We start from the raw sequence: 14,904 nt of genomic DNA, 5'->3' as shown, positions 1-14,904 counted from the left end.
ACAGGCCCCATCTCTAGGCTATATCGCCCAATTTTCATGAATTCAATCCGGTCCATCATGCTGGGAATAGCTATTATATGTTAATCTGGTGAATTATATTTCATCTTATATTATACGTTCAGATACACTGCTTGTTTTCTTTTATTAGAATGTTTTACAGTTACACATTTTTCTAATTAGGTACATCATAAGAGTATTAGTGATTTTATTCTAATTTTATGGTAGTATGTTAAACCTTGTTTTGATCATACTTTTTTAGGCTCGGTAACTTTCAAGCAATTCAGCACATTATTAGGTGTTATAAGTGCTTCAGTCACTTATTGTATTTCATATAATAAGGGCCATTATGTTGTGATGCTATTGGAGTTCGGGCTTATTGAGGTCACCACTTCCAGGCAGCTCCAATCTATTGCCGTCAATATGTCAGTTGAGTTTTTAAAGTTTCCTTTCCCTTTGTTAATTAAGTTGAAATAAATGTGGTCTGTTTATTCTTTGAATGATAGAAGAAATGGCGTAATTCCTGATAACCACGTTATTCGGGTCTTTTGTTTTTTGGTTTGTGATGCCGAGCCCTTACTTGAGCGCTGGCCTCGAATACTTCTTACTTGCGAGTTGCAAGTCATGGTTTAGTCGCTCAAGCAAGGAAAAACATGCTATCGAGTGCCATTTATCTTCCCTAAGGTGTAGATGTATTCCCTACTCGCTATTTTTTAATTAAATGTGTTACTTTTTATTTATCAGTGTGAACAACTCCACTGTCATTCAAGTCAAACAGGGACTCCTTGAGTGCCATTCCTATCTTAGATTTGCTGTAGATCTTCCTCTTTGGATATTGGTGTTACATGCACCAGTAGACATCCAGTTGTCTCGTATTTTTTCTTTATTCAGGATATTAACATGGCTTAACTCATGTTTGAAAAACAGCTGTAAGCTAGATGAACTACACTTTGTTCCACGTACACCCTTTCAAGTTGTGTCATGCTCGGATGCTTTTAGTGTCTGTTTTTCTTATTTCTTGGTGAATGACTTTGCATTAGTTTGCTTTATCACCATTACGCCTGTGTTGTCTGGCTCTCTCTCTACCACTTCATTTGGAAGTAACATAGCTCAGAGGTGTTTGTGTTTGTGTTTGTGTGTGTGTGTGTGTGTAACAAGTACTTCTATCATGTCTTACAATTTCTCCTCTTCTGTTTATAGTGGTATATGCAGCTACATGCATTAGCAATATTGTGTGAGAAATATCCATTTCCAAGTACTATGTAGAGATAGTTTTTCATTTGTTGTATACTTCATATCCATTTTTCAACATTTCAGGGTAAAGATTGTCATATTTAAAATGTATGTCTTCCCTTTTACGGTTTCATTTTAGTGTATAACATCTTTTCATAACTTTTATTTTATAGTGCAACTGTAGGGTTTACCCCTCAAAGGCACCTGGCTGCCGAGTGCCTTTTAGGGCGCCGAGTGTTGGGATATATGGCCCTTCTTTTTACACTCGTACAACCAAATCCAATCCAATGCAAATCCAGAAAACTTGACGTGAGGTTGTATTTCATCATAAATATTTGATAAAGTTTAGTTAGTGTTAGGGCCCAGTTTTCTTCTTTAGATTAGAATCAATACTGTACATCTATCTATCTACCATGGCACTTCCCCCAATTTTTTGGAGATAGCCAACATCCAAAAAGAATGGAAAGAAACAAAGGGGATTTTTTCCCCATCGTTCTCCTTGTCTGACAAGGGACTTGGCCAAGTTTGGTTAGTACTGTTAGAGTGCCACAGCCCACCTTCCCCTGTTTTCCACCACAAATGAAGCTTCATATATTGATTCTCCTACTGCCTCTATCTCAGCAGTCACATAGCAGTAGGGCCTATTGTTACTGTGTTGCAATCGCTCCCCATTCATTTCTATTCCTAGCACGCTCTTTTCCCTCTCTCACATCTATCCTCCTGTCGCCTAGGGCTTTCTTTTCCATTTCCCCGTCAACTCTTGGCATTCATCACTTTTTTTCAGCAGATGACCATTTTCCATCATATATACATGGCCAAACCATCATTATCATCATCCAAATCTCCTCCTCCTCCTCCAACGCCTATTGACGCAAAGGGCATCAGTTAGATGAGTTTGCCCTGTGGGGAAAAAAGCATGTGACTTGTTTGGTCAAGTTTGTCGGGATAAGTTTGCCCTGCGGAGATAAAAGCTCTTTGCTGTCTGGAAAATTGCCTTGTCTGTTGCATTGTTCAAGAACCCATCGGTATTGCAGGTAGTAAAGGAAGGTTTATATAAGGTTGTTTGACCAGATATGTCTTTGATAGATATAGTCATATTAAGTACCGTATTTCCCGTGTCATAAGACGCGCCTTTTTTCATGAAAAATTACCCTTAAAATTACCCTGCGTCTTAACACTTAAGAAAAAGTTGTAGAGGGGAGTTTGACACACTTTAAACACTTAAAAGCACTCAAACTCACGAGAGATGGAATATAAACCTACAATTATCATTCATATAATATAAATTCATTCATTTTTATACTGCACTTCATTAAATGAAGTACATTAGCAAATTATTTTTTTTTTTTTTTGGGTAATCGGCTGATAACTCTCTAACCCCCCTTCCACAAGTAAACATGCCAACTAGTGGTCTCGTAGCAGACGACATACTATGACATAGTTGTTTATTGAGTATATATCTATTTTCTCATATTTTGTTGATATATTGTAATAAGCAATATATTGATAATGACTTTGTTGCCCGAGTTCCGAAATGATACAAACAGACAGTTGCTGAATATGTCCTTGGAAAAAAACTTTCTGTTAGTTGAGTTTAGTATTACTAAGTTAGCAGAAAAGTAACTAGACCCAGAATCACATAACCAGTAGCGAAAGTATTCCACCTAAAAGAATTTATAGATTTCTATAATCAATAACTACATTTTGTGTGAATATTTATAGGTTATATGAGGAATTTTGGAAATATCACTAGAATTTTACATCTTTACCAAAATTTTATAGAGAACCTGGGCAATGCTGCTGTCATGTAAACAACACTTGAAACTTCGAGCGAGTAAGTGCAGTTGTGGTGGAAACTACGACTGATTTAGTTGTTTTTTATAAGAATATGTAATAGAATTGGGATAATAAGCATATAGCTAATAAATAATTAAAGGGTGCGTCTTATCACACGGGAAATACGGTATTTGATGGATGTTGTTTTTAATGTTATTTAGTGTGCAGTGCTATAAAATCACTAAAACTGAGTTTTAAACCAGGACACCTCCGGAGGGGATGAAACTGTGGAGGTCTGTCTTTGAACTGACTTTGACCCGAAATGACAGCTTGTGAAATATGGATAAAGACAGAGTGGTGTGGAGAGTCTTGAAGAAAGTAAAGTTGCATATTAGAATGAAGGCTATTTATGATTCATAGGTTTTTAGTGGAAAGATGTTTTATTTTTAATATTTACTTGTTGAACCATATCCATCAGTTTGTTTTGCCATATCGTGCAATCAGGAGATTCTTTGTCACACTCCAAAGGAAAAGAAAGAAGGTCCTTTATGCTCGCAGTATTTGTATGGGGTTTCCTCCAGTGATATTAGTAGTAGTGATTTTTGTGTCTCAGTCTAGTTATCTAATTGATGTCTTTGCTCATGAGGTTATTTATTACAAGTGGTTATGTCTCCGTAATTTGTCTTTCGGTTTTCCCAATGGGATTTTAGCATCAATCTGGGCTTCATTGTAATAGCATGATGTTCCTAAATTTCATGAATACAGTACAGTATGGATGAAAATATTCTATCCCTAACCGAAAAATTTCTTATTACTCTTCATTACCGACTTCTCCTTTCAGAGTAGCTGGGTTCACTTTGATTGTCCTCATAGGGCTTCAGCTCCAGGCTATATTGCCCAAATTCATAATTGTTCCTACATGATAATACAAACCATCATCCTATAGTAAAGGAGGTGAAAATGCAGCAAAAGCTGGAACATTGCTGAAGTCGGTTGCATCGGTCACTTGAACTGAAGTACTGTATCACTTATTACATAAAGGACTTTTGTTTGTTTAGCTAAGAAGACAAAATTTCTCTAAGAATATTATAAATTTCATTTGATTCCTTTTCCTCATGTGCTCACATTTACTATTGAATGTTTAAATTTACATTTTCATGTAAAGGGTTTATTTATCATCGTACATGGAGCGAGGTGATTCTCGTGTATTAACCATAAAAATGTTATCTTGTAGTATTTGAAGTTACCATATGCTTTTCATTCCTGGCATAATAGTTTATTTGGGGTCATTTGATCAGGTTTGGTCTTGACAAATGCCTTGGAGTGTAAATTGTTTATAATTCTTATGTAGTGCAAGAAACTAACAAAACCTTTTTGTTTACAGGACACCTTTTGGAGGGAATGTGATTGGTGATGTATATCTGGAATGATTTTGACCCAATATGCCAATCCCATGGCATAAGGATAGAGAGGAATTTAAGCATCTGTTAAAACTGCAAAGTTGCACAATGGAAGGAAGACTTACCCTTGCGTTTATGCAAGACTCGTAACATTTGCTTTATGAATCCTTCAATTCCAGATACTACAGGTGAGTGTGATGGAAATTTCCTACACAAATGTGTTACTTATGGTAAAAGGGTTTGTAGTGAAAAACTAACTTTATGGAAACCTTGCTTGTTGAATAATATCATTCGGTTTGTTTGCCTGATCCTGCAATTGGTACGTCAGTGGGGACACACCTAAAGAAAAGAGGTAGGAATTTTCACTACATGTATTATTGGTGTGCCTTTAATGTTACTGTACAGTAGTAGCATTACTGTTATGAAGTTATTCTGTGCAAATGTTAAGCAAGCTCCTCTTTGCTTTCTTTGGTTTCTTTGTTCCTGGAATGATTATAAGCTAAATAAAACCTATTACATAAATTTGTGCTTGACAAAATGGCCTGTGTTCTTTGTGTCGGAGAAAGTGTCTCTGGTTGGAACAATTCTTCAGGGTCTGGACTTCCTTGTTTACCTTGACTGAGGGAACCTTGTCTGTCTCTACTGGAAAAAGCTACCAATCAGCCTTGAGCCAGGTCTTCAAACCAAAGAGCTTTGACCAGTCAACCTCATGAGATAGCCATGCTCTTGTTTTGATCATACTTTTTTAAAGCCCAGTAACTTTCAAGCAATTCAGCACACTGTTATGTGTTATAAGTGCTTTAGTCCCTTACTGTATTTCATATAATGAGGGCCATTATGTTGTAATGCTATTGGAGCTTGGGCTTACTGAGGTCACCACTTCCAGGCAGCTCCAATCTACTGCCATCAATATGTCAATTGAGTTTTTAAAGTTTCCTTTCCCTTTGTTAATTAAGTTGAAATAAATGTGGTCTGTTTATTCTTTGAATGATACAAGAAATGGCGTAATTCCTGATGACCTCGTTATTCGGGTCTTTTTTGGTTTGTGATGCCGAGCCCTTACTTGAACGCTGGCCTCGAACACTTCTTACTTGTGAGTTGCAAGTCATGGTTTAGTCGCTCAAGCAAAGAAAAACATATGCTATTGAATGCCATTTATCTCCCCTAAGGTGTAGATGCATTCCTTACTCACTTTTTTTTAATTGAATGTGTTACTTTTTATTTATCAGTGTGAACAACTCCACTGTCGTTCAAGTCGAACAGGGACTCCTTGAGTGCCAATCCTATCTTGATTTGCTGTAGATCTTCCTCTTAGGATATTGGTGTTACATGCACCTGTAGACCACTAGTTGTCTCTTATTTGTCTTTATCTATTCAGGATATTACCATGGCTTAAGTCATGTTTGAAAAACAGCTGTAAGCTACGTGAAATACACTTTGTTCCACGTACACCCTTTCAAGCTGTGTCATGCTCAGATGCTTTTAGTGTCTTTTTCTTTTATCTTGGTGAATGAATCTGCATTAGTTTGCTTTATCATCATTACGCCTGTGTTGTCTGGCTGTCTCTCTACCACTTTATTTGGAAGTAACATAGCTCAAGAGGTGTGTGTATGTGTGTGAGTACTTCTATCATGTCTTACAATTTCTCTTCTGTATATAGTGGTATATGCAACTACATGCATTAGCAATATTGCGTGAGAAATATCCATTTCCAAGTCCTATGTAGAGATACTTTTTCAGTTGTTGTATACTTCATATCCATTTTTCACTATTTCAGGGTAAAGATTGTCATGTTTAAAATGTATGTCTTCCCTCTTACTCTCTTCCATTTTAGTGTATAACATCTTTTCATAACTTTTATTTCATAGTGCAACTCTAGGGTTTACCCCTCAGAAGCACCTGGCTTCCGAGTGGCTTTTTGGGCCCCGATTGTGGGGGCATATGGCCCTTCTTTTTACACTCGTAAATTCAAATCAAATCCAATGCAAATCCAGAAAACTTGACATGAGGTTGTATTTCATCATAAATATTTGATAGAGTTTAGTTAGTGTTAGGGCCCAGTTTTCTTCTTTAGATTAGAATCAATATTGTACATCTATCTACCATGGTACTTCCCCCAATTTTTGGGAGATAGCCAACATCCAAAAAGAACGGAAAGAAGCAACGGGGATTTTTTCCCCATCGTTCTCCTTGTCTAACGAGGGACTTAGCCAAGTTTGGTTAGTACTGTTAAGAGTGTCACAGCCCACCTTCCCCTGTCTTCCACCACAAATGAAGCTTCATATATTGATTCTCCTACTGCCTCTATCTCAGCAGTCACGTAGCAGTAGGACCTAATGTTACTGTGTTGTAATCGCTCGCTATTCATTTCTATTCCAAGCTTGCTCTTTTCCCTCTCTCACATCTATCCTCCTGTCACCTAGGGCTTTCTTCTCCATCTCCCTGTCAACTCTTGGCATTCATCACTTTTTTTCAGCAGATGACCATTTTCCATCATATCTACATGGCCAAACCATCATCATCTCCTCCTCCTCCTCCTCCTCCAATGCCTATTGATGCAAAGGGCATCAATTAGATGAGTTTGCCCTGTGGGGAAAAAAGCATGTGACTTGTATGGTCAGGCTTGTCGGGATAAGTTTGCCCTGCAGAGATAAAAGCTCTTTGCTGTCTGGCAAATTGTCTTGTCTGTTGCATTGTTCAAGAACCCATCGGTATTGCAGGTAGTAAAGGGAGGGGGCTGGGAGTTTCTCCCATGTGAAATTGTTCTTTACATTTTATTCTCGGCATAATGGTTTATATAAGGTTGTTTGACCAGATATGTCTTTGATAGATATAGTCATATTAAGTATTTGATGAATGTTAAGTTTTTAATGTTATTTAATGTGCAGTGCTATAAGATCAATAAAACTGAGTTTTAGGCCAGGACACCTCCGGAGGGGATGAAACTGAGGAGGTCTGTCTTTGAACTGACTTTTACCCGATATGACAACTTCTGGAATATGGATAAAGACAGAGTGTTGTGGAGAGTCTTGAAGAAAGTAAAGTTGCACAATAGAATAAAGGCTATTTATGATTGATAGGTTTTTAGTGGAAAGATGTTTTATTTCTAATATTTACTTGTTGAACCATATCCATCAGTTTTGTTTTGCCATATCGTGCAATCAGGAGATTCTTTGTCACACTCCAAAGGAAAAGAAAGGAGGTCCTTTATGCTGACAGTATTTGTATAGGGATTCCTCCAGTGATATTAGCAGTAGTGATTTTTGTGTGTCAGTCTAGTTATCTAATTGCTGTCTTTGCTCATGAGGTTATTTATTACAAGTGGTTATGTCTCCATAATTTTCAACAGTCTTTCGGTTTTCCCAATGGGATTTTAGCATCAATCTGGGCTTCATTGTAATAGCATGATGTTCCTAAATTTCATGACTACAGTACAGTATGGATGAAAATATTCTATCCCTAACCGAAAAATTTCTTATTACTCTTCATTACCGACTTCTCCTTTCAGAGTAGCTGGGTTCACTTTGATTGTCCTCATAGGGCTTCAGCTCCAGGCTATATTGCCCAAATTCATAATTGTTCCTACATGATAATACAAACCATCATCCTATAGTAAAGGAGGTGAAAATGCAGCAAAAGCTGGAACATTGCTGAAGTCAGTCACGTCAGTCGCTTGAACTGAAGTATCACTTATTACATAAAGAACTTATGTTTGTTTAGCTAAGAAGGCAAATTTCCTCTGAAAATATTCTAAATTTCATTTGATTCCCTTTCCTCATGTGGTTGCATTTACTATTGTATGGTTAAATTTACATTTTCTTGTAAAGGGTTTATTTATCCTCTTACATGGAGGGAGGTGTTTCTCATGTATTAACCATAAAAATGTTATCTTGTAGTATTTGAAGTTACCATATGCTTTTCATTCCTGGCATAATAGTTTATTGGGGGTCATTTGATCAGGTTTGGTCTTGACAAATGCTTTGGAGTGTAAATTGTTTATAATTCTTATGTAGTGCAAGAAACTAAAAAAACTTTTTGTTTATAGGACACCTTTTGGAGGGGATGTGATTGGTGAGGTAGATCTGGAATGATTTTGACCCAATATGCCAATCCCATGGCACAAGAATAGAGAGGAATTTAAGTGAAGCATCTGGGAAGATTGCAAAGTTGCACGATGGAAGGAAGGTTTACCCTTGCGTTTATGCAAGACTCGTGGAATTCGCTTTATGAATCATTCAATTCCAGATACTACAGGTGAGTGTGATGGAGACTACACAAATATGTTACTTATGGTAAATGGGTTTGTAGTGAAAAACTAACTTTATGAAAACCTTGCTGGTTGAATAATGTAAATCGGGTTGTTTGCCTGATCCTGCAATTGGTATGTCAGTGGACACACACCTCAAGAAAAGAGGTAGGACTTTTCACTACAGGTATTATTGGTGTGCCTTTAATGTTACTGTACAGTAGTAGCATTACTGTTATGAAGTTATTCTATGCAAATGTTAAGCAAGCTCCTCTTTGCTTTCTCTGCTCCTGGAATGATTAAATATAAGCTAAAAAAAACCTATTACACAAATTGTACTTGACAAAGTGGGCAGTGTTCTTTGATTTGTGTCAGATAAAGTATCCCTGGTTGGAACAATTCTTCAGGTTGTGGACTTCCTTGTTTATCTTGGCTTAGGGAAAATTTTGTCTTGTCTGTACTGGAAAATCTGCCAATCAGCCTTGAGCCAGGTCTTCAAACACAAGAACTTGGAGCAGTCAACCTCATGGGACAGCCATCCTCTTGATGAGCTTTGAGGAGTCCTGGGCCATCGCTTGCAGATCAGAGAGAGGCATAGCTCGTACTAATGTTTTTGGCTGAAGCTTGGTTTGTCTTGGAGTGTCATCAGACATGGTTATGATACATTGGACTGTCTTTCAGCTTGCCTTAGTATAGGCAAAGAAAATTGGGAAGTTTTACAGACTTACCAGGTTAGTCACTGAGGGCTGAAGGTATATCTTTTTTTTATATATATATATTTATCCCAGAGGTGGTATTCAGAGAGAAATCGTCCCCTTAGTACAGTCTTGAAGGTTGCACTAGGTGGAACAAGAAAGAGGTGTCCAAGAGCACTATTTCTATCTGGCTTTGTAAGATAATCGAGTAAATAGGACATGTTTGGCAAGGCGTATGACGAGATAAATTTGCCATTTGTGGTGAAAGCTCTTTGTCGTCAGCCAAATTTTCCTGTCTGTGGCTATGTGCAGGAACCCATCAGTATTTCAGGTATTAAAGACAAGGGTCTCAGAATTTTTTCTCTTGTGATGTCCTATTCATTAAATTTCTTGCATAATGGTTTATATAGGGTGGCTTAACCAGGTCTGTCTTGGATAGATATTTGTATATGAACTATTTGATGGATTTAGAAATTGTTGTTTATTTAATGTATAATGCAAGAAGAATGAAAAATTTGTGTTTTAGGCCTGGACAACTTTTTGGAATGGATGAGATTGACGAGGTATTTCTTTGGACGGATTTTGACCCAATATGATAAAAACTGGAACACGGATAAGGGTGTTATTGAGAGTCTACACAGAATTAAAAGTTACACAATAGAATGAATGTTTATGCCTGCATTTTACAAGGGTCAAGAAATTTTCTGTATGAATCATTCAATTCCTGGTACAATTGCTAAGTATGACTAAGATTTCATACACAGAATCTTGCATTCAGGAGGTTCTTTGCCACACTCCAAAGGAAAAGAAATAAGGACCTATATGTTGGAAGTATTTATAAGAGGTTTCCTCCAGTGATAGCAGCAGCAATGATTCTCGTGTGACAGTTTAGTAATCTTCTTTCTGTCTGCAGTGTAAGCAGTTATCTCATTAATTTTAGCATTCTCCAAGTTTTCCCAGTGTGATTTTATCATCTATCGTGGATTAATAGTTTTTGCATAATACTCCTAAATTTTATAAGTACAGTATTGGCTAGAATCTTTTATCATCTTCTTCTTCTTTGTCTGCATCTTTTCCCACTTCTATGTGGGGTCAATGTTTCTGGCCAGCTTTCTCCATCTACCTCTGCCCCACATTTCATCACCGGTTAATCCCTTTGATCGAAGGTCATCCTTGATACAGTCCATCCACCTTCGCTTTGGTCTCCCTCTCCTTCTCGTTCCCTGTACCTCCATTTCCATCACTCTCCTCCCAATATACTGTTCATCTCTTCTCATGACATGACCATACCACCTCAGTCTACTTTTTTTGGATCTTATCTGATAGTTCTCTAACTCCTGTGGTACCCCTAATTACTTCATTCTGTATCTTATCTCTTCTTGTCACCCCACACATCTCAACATTCTCATCTCTGCCACATCCATCTTCTATCCCAGCCTGAATGTTTTTTTAGTGGCTGTTTAAGTTACAGACTACTTTTGGAGTAGCAGCAGTGCTGATTGGCCTCACAGGCCCCATCTCTAGGCTATATAGCCCAATTTCATGAATTCAATTCAGTCCATCATGCTGGGAGTAGCTATTATATATTAATCTGGTGAATTACATTTCGGTTTTTATTATACGTTCAGATACATTGCTTGTTTTCTTTTATTAGAAAGTTATATAGTTACACATTTTGCTAATTAGGTACATCATAGGAGTATTAGTGATTTTATTATTCTAATTCTATGGTAGTATGTTAAACCTGGTTTTGATCATACTTTTTTCAAGCCCAGTAACTTTCAAGCAATTCAGCACACTATTATGAGTTATAAGTCCTTTAGTCCCTTATTTAATTTCGTATAATAAGGGCCATTATGTTGTGATGCTATTGGAGCTTGGGCTTATTGAGGTCACCACTTCCAGGCAGCTCCAATCTACTGCCGTCAATATTTTCAATTGAGTTTTTAAAGTTTCCTTTCCCTTTGCTAATTAAGTTGAAATAAATGTGGTCTGTTTATTCTTTGAATGATACAAGAAATGGCGTAATTCCTGATGACCTCGTTATTCGGGTCTTTTGTTTTATGTTTGTGATGCCGAACCCTTACGTGAGCGCTGGCCTCGAACACTTCTTACTTGCGAGTTGCAAGACATGGTTTAGTCGCTCAAGCAAGGAAAAACATATGCTATTGAGTGCCATTTATCTCCACTAAGGTGTAGATGCATTCCCTACTCACTATTATTTAATTGAATGTGTTACTTTTTATTAATCAGTGTGAACAACTCCACTGTCATTCAAGTCAAACAGGGACTCCTTGAGTGCCATTCCTATCTTGATTTGCTGTAGATCTTCCTCTTTGGATATTGGTGTTACAGGCACCTGTAGGAAACCAGTTGTCTCTTATATGTCTTTATCTATTCAGGATATTAACATGGCTTAAGTCATGTTTGAAAAACAGCTGTAAGCTACATGAACTACACTGTTCCATGTACACCCTTTCAAGTTGTCATGCTCGGATGCTTTTTGTGTCTGTTTTTCTTATCTCTTGGTGAAGGACTTAGCATTAGTTTGCTTTATCACCATTACGCCTGTGTTGTCTGGCTGTCTCTCTACCACTTCATTTGGAAGTAACATAGCTCAGAGGTGTGAGTGTGTGTGTGTGTGTAACAAGTACTTCTATCATGTCTTACAATTTTTTTTTCTTCTGTTTATAGCGGTATATGCAACTACATGCATTAGCAATATTGTGTGAGAAATATCCATTTCCAAGTAGTATGTAGAGATACTTTTTCAGTTGTATACTTCATATCCATTTTTCACCATTTCAGGGTAAAGATTATCATATCTAAAATGAATGTCTTCCCTTTTCTCTTCCATTTTAGTGTATAACATCTTTTCATAACTTTTATTTCATAGTGCAACTCTAGGGTTTACCCCTCAAAGGCACCTGGCTTCCGAGTGGCTTTTGGGCCCCTAGTGTGGGGACATATGGCCCATTTTACACTCGTAAATTCAAATCCAATCCAATGCAAATCCAGGAAACTTGATATGAGGTTGTATTTCATCATAAATATTTTGATAAAGTTTAGTTAGTGTTAGGGCCCAGTTTTCTTCTTTAGATTAGAATCAATACTGTACATCTATCTATCTACCATGGCACTTCCCCCAATTTTTTGGAGATAGCCAACATCCAAAAAGAATGGAAAGAAACAAAGGGGATTTTTTCCCCATCGTTCTCCTTGTCTGACAAGGGACTTGGCCAAGTTTGGTTAGTACTGTTAGAGTGCCACAGCCCACCTTCCCCTGTTTTCCACCACAAATGAAGCTTCATATATTGATTCTCCTACTGCCTCTATCTCAGCAGTCACATAGCAGTAGGGCCTATTGTTACTGTGTTGCAATCGCTCCCCATTCATTTCTATTCCTAGCACGCTCTTTTCCCTCTCTCACATCTATCCTCCTGTCGCCTAGGGCTTTCTTTTCCATTTCCCCGTCAACTCTTGGCATTCATCACTTTTTTTCAGCAGATGACCATTTTCCATCATATATACATGGCCAAACCATCATTATCATCATCCAAATCTCCTCCTCCTCCTCCAACGCCTATTGACGCAAAGGGCATCAGTTAGATGAGTTTGCCCTGTGGGGAAAAAAGCATGTGACTTGTTTGGTCAAGTTTGTCGGGATAAGTTTGCCCTGCGGAGATAAAAGCTCTTTGCTGTCTGGAAAATTGCCTTGTCTGTTGCATTGTTCAAGAACCCATCGGTATTGCAGGTAGTAAAGGAAGGTTTATATAAGGTTGTTTGACCAGATATGTCTTTGATAGATATAGTCATATTAAGTACCGTATTTCCCGTGTCATAAGACGCGCCTTTTTTCATGAAAAATTACCCTTAAAATTACCCTGCGTCTTAACACTTAAGAAAAAGTTGTAGAGGGGAGTTTGACACACTTTAAACACTTAAAAGCACTCAAACTCACGAGAGATGGAATATAAACCTACAATTATCATTCATATAATATAAATTCATTCATTTTTATACTGCACTTCATTAAATGAAGTACATTAGCAAATTATTTTTTTTTTTTTTTTGGGTAATCGGCTGATAACTCTCTAACCCCCCTTCCACAAGTAAACATGCCAACTAGTGGTCTCGTAGCAGACGACATACTATGACATAGTTGTTTATTGAGTATATATCTATTTTCTCATATTTTGTTGATATATTGTAATAAGCAATATATTGATAATGACTTTGTTGCCCGAGTTCCGAAATGATACAAACAGACAGTTGCTGAATATGTCCTTGGAAAAAAACTTTCTGTTAGTTGAGTTTAGTATTACTAAGTTAGCAGAAAAGTAACTAGACCCAGAATCACATAACCAGTAGCGAAAGTATTCCACCTAAAAGAATTTATAGATTTCTATAATCAATAACTACATTTTGTGTGAATATTTATAGGTTATATGAGGAATTTTGGAAATATCACTAGAATTTTACATCTTTACCAAAATTTTATAGAGAACCTGGGCAATGCTGCTGTCATGTAAACAACACTTGAAACTTCGAGCGAGTAAGTGCAGTTGTGGTGGAAACTACGACTGATTTAGTTGTTTTTTATAAGAATATGTAATAGAATTGGGATAATAAGCATATAGCTAATAAATAATTAAAGGGTGCGTCTTATCACACGGGAAATACGGTATTTGATGGATGTTGTTTTTAATGTTATTTAGTGTGCAGTGCTATAAAATCACTAAAACTGAGTTTTAAACCAGGACACCTCCGGAGGGGATGAAACTGTGGAGGTCTGTCTTTGAACTGACTTTGACCCGAAATGACAGCTTGTGAAATATGGATAAAGACAGAGTGGTGTGGAGAGTCTTGAAGAAAGTAAAGTTGCATATTAGAATGAAGGCTATTTATGATTCATAGGTTTTTAGTGGAAAGATGTTTTATTTTTAATATTTACTTGTTGAACCATATCCATCAGTTTGTTTTGCCATATCGTGCAATCAGGAGATTCTTTGTCACACTCCAAAGGAAAAGAAAGAAGGTCCTTTATGCTCGCAGTATTTGTATGGGGTTTCCTCCAGTGATATTAGTAGTAGTGATTTTTGTGTCTCAGTCTAGTTATCTAATTGATGTCTTTGCTCATGAGGTTATTTATTACAAGTGGTTATGTCTCCGTAATTTGTCTTTCGGTTTTCCCAATGGGATTTTAGCATCAATCTGGGCTTCATTGTAATAGCATGATGTTCCTAAATTTCATGAATACAGTACAGTATGGATGAAAATATTCTATCCCTAACCGAAAAATTTCTTATTACTCTTCATTACCGACTTCTCCTTTCAGAGTAGCTGGGTTCACTTTGATTGTCCTCATAGGGCTTCAGCTCCAGGCTATATTGCCCAAATTCATAATTGTTCCTACATGATAATACAAACCATCATCCTATAGTAAAGGAGGTGAAAATGCAGCAAAAGCTGGAACATTGCTGAAGTCGGTTGCATCGGTCACTTGAACTGAAGTACTGTATCACTTATTACATAAAGGACTTTTGTTTGTTTAGCT

At 37.2% G+C, this 14,904-nt stretch overlaps 1 long non-coding RNA gene across 3 annotated transcripts in view; it reads left to right on the top strand.

Annotated features, from left to right (window-relative positions):
• Positions 1-14,904, top strand: part of LOC137640315 (uncharacterized) — a 57,896-nt gene that overhangs the window by 17,164 nt on the left and 25,828 nt on the right. For all 3 annotated transcript variants that reach the window (XR_011044333.1, XR_011044334.1, XR_011044332.1), the window contains 2 exons: positions 4,391-4,594; positions 8,452-8,660. This is a non-coding gene — a long non-coding RNA (uncharacterized lncRNA). The remainder of the gene's footprint in view (positions 1-4,390; positions 4,595-8,451; positions 8,661-14,904) is intronic.

Source organism: Palaemon carinicauda, chromosome 4, assembly GCF_036898095.1.
Source record: "Palaemon carinicauda isolate YSFRI2023 chromosome 4, ASM3689809v2, whole genome shotgun sequence".
Classification (NCBI taxonomy): Eukaryota; Metazoa; Arthropoda; class Malacostraca; order Decapoda; family Palaemonidae; genus Palaemon; species Palaemon carinicauda.
The sequence above is the reverse complement of the archived record's forward strand: the minus strand, read 5'-3'. Positions and strand labels throughout refer to the sequence as shown.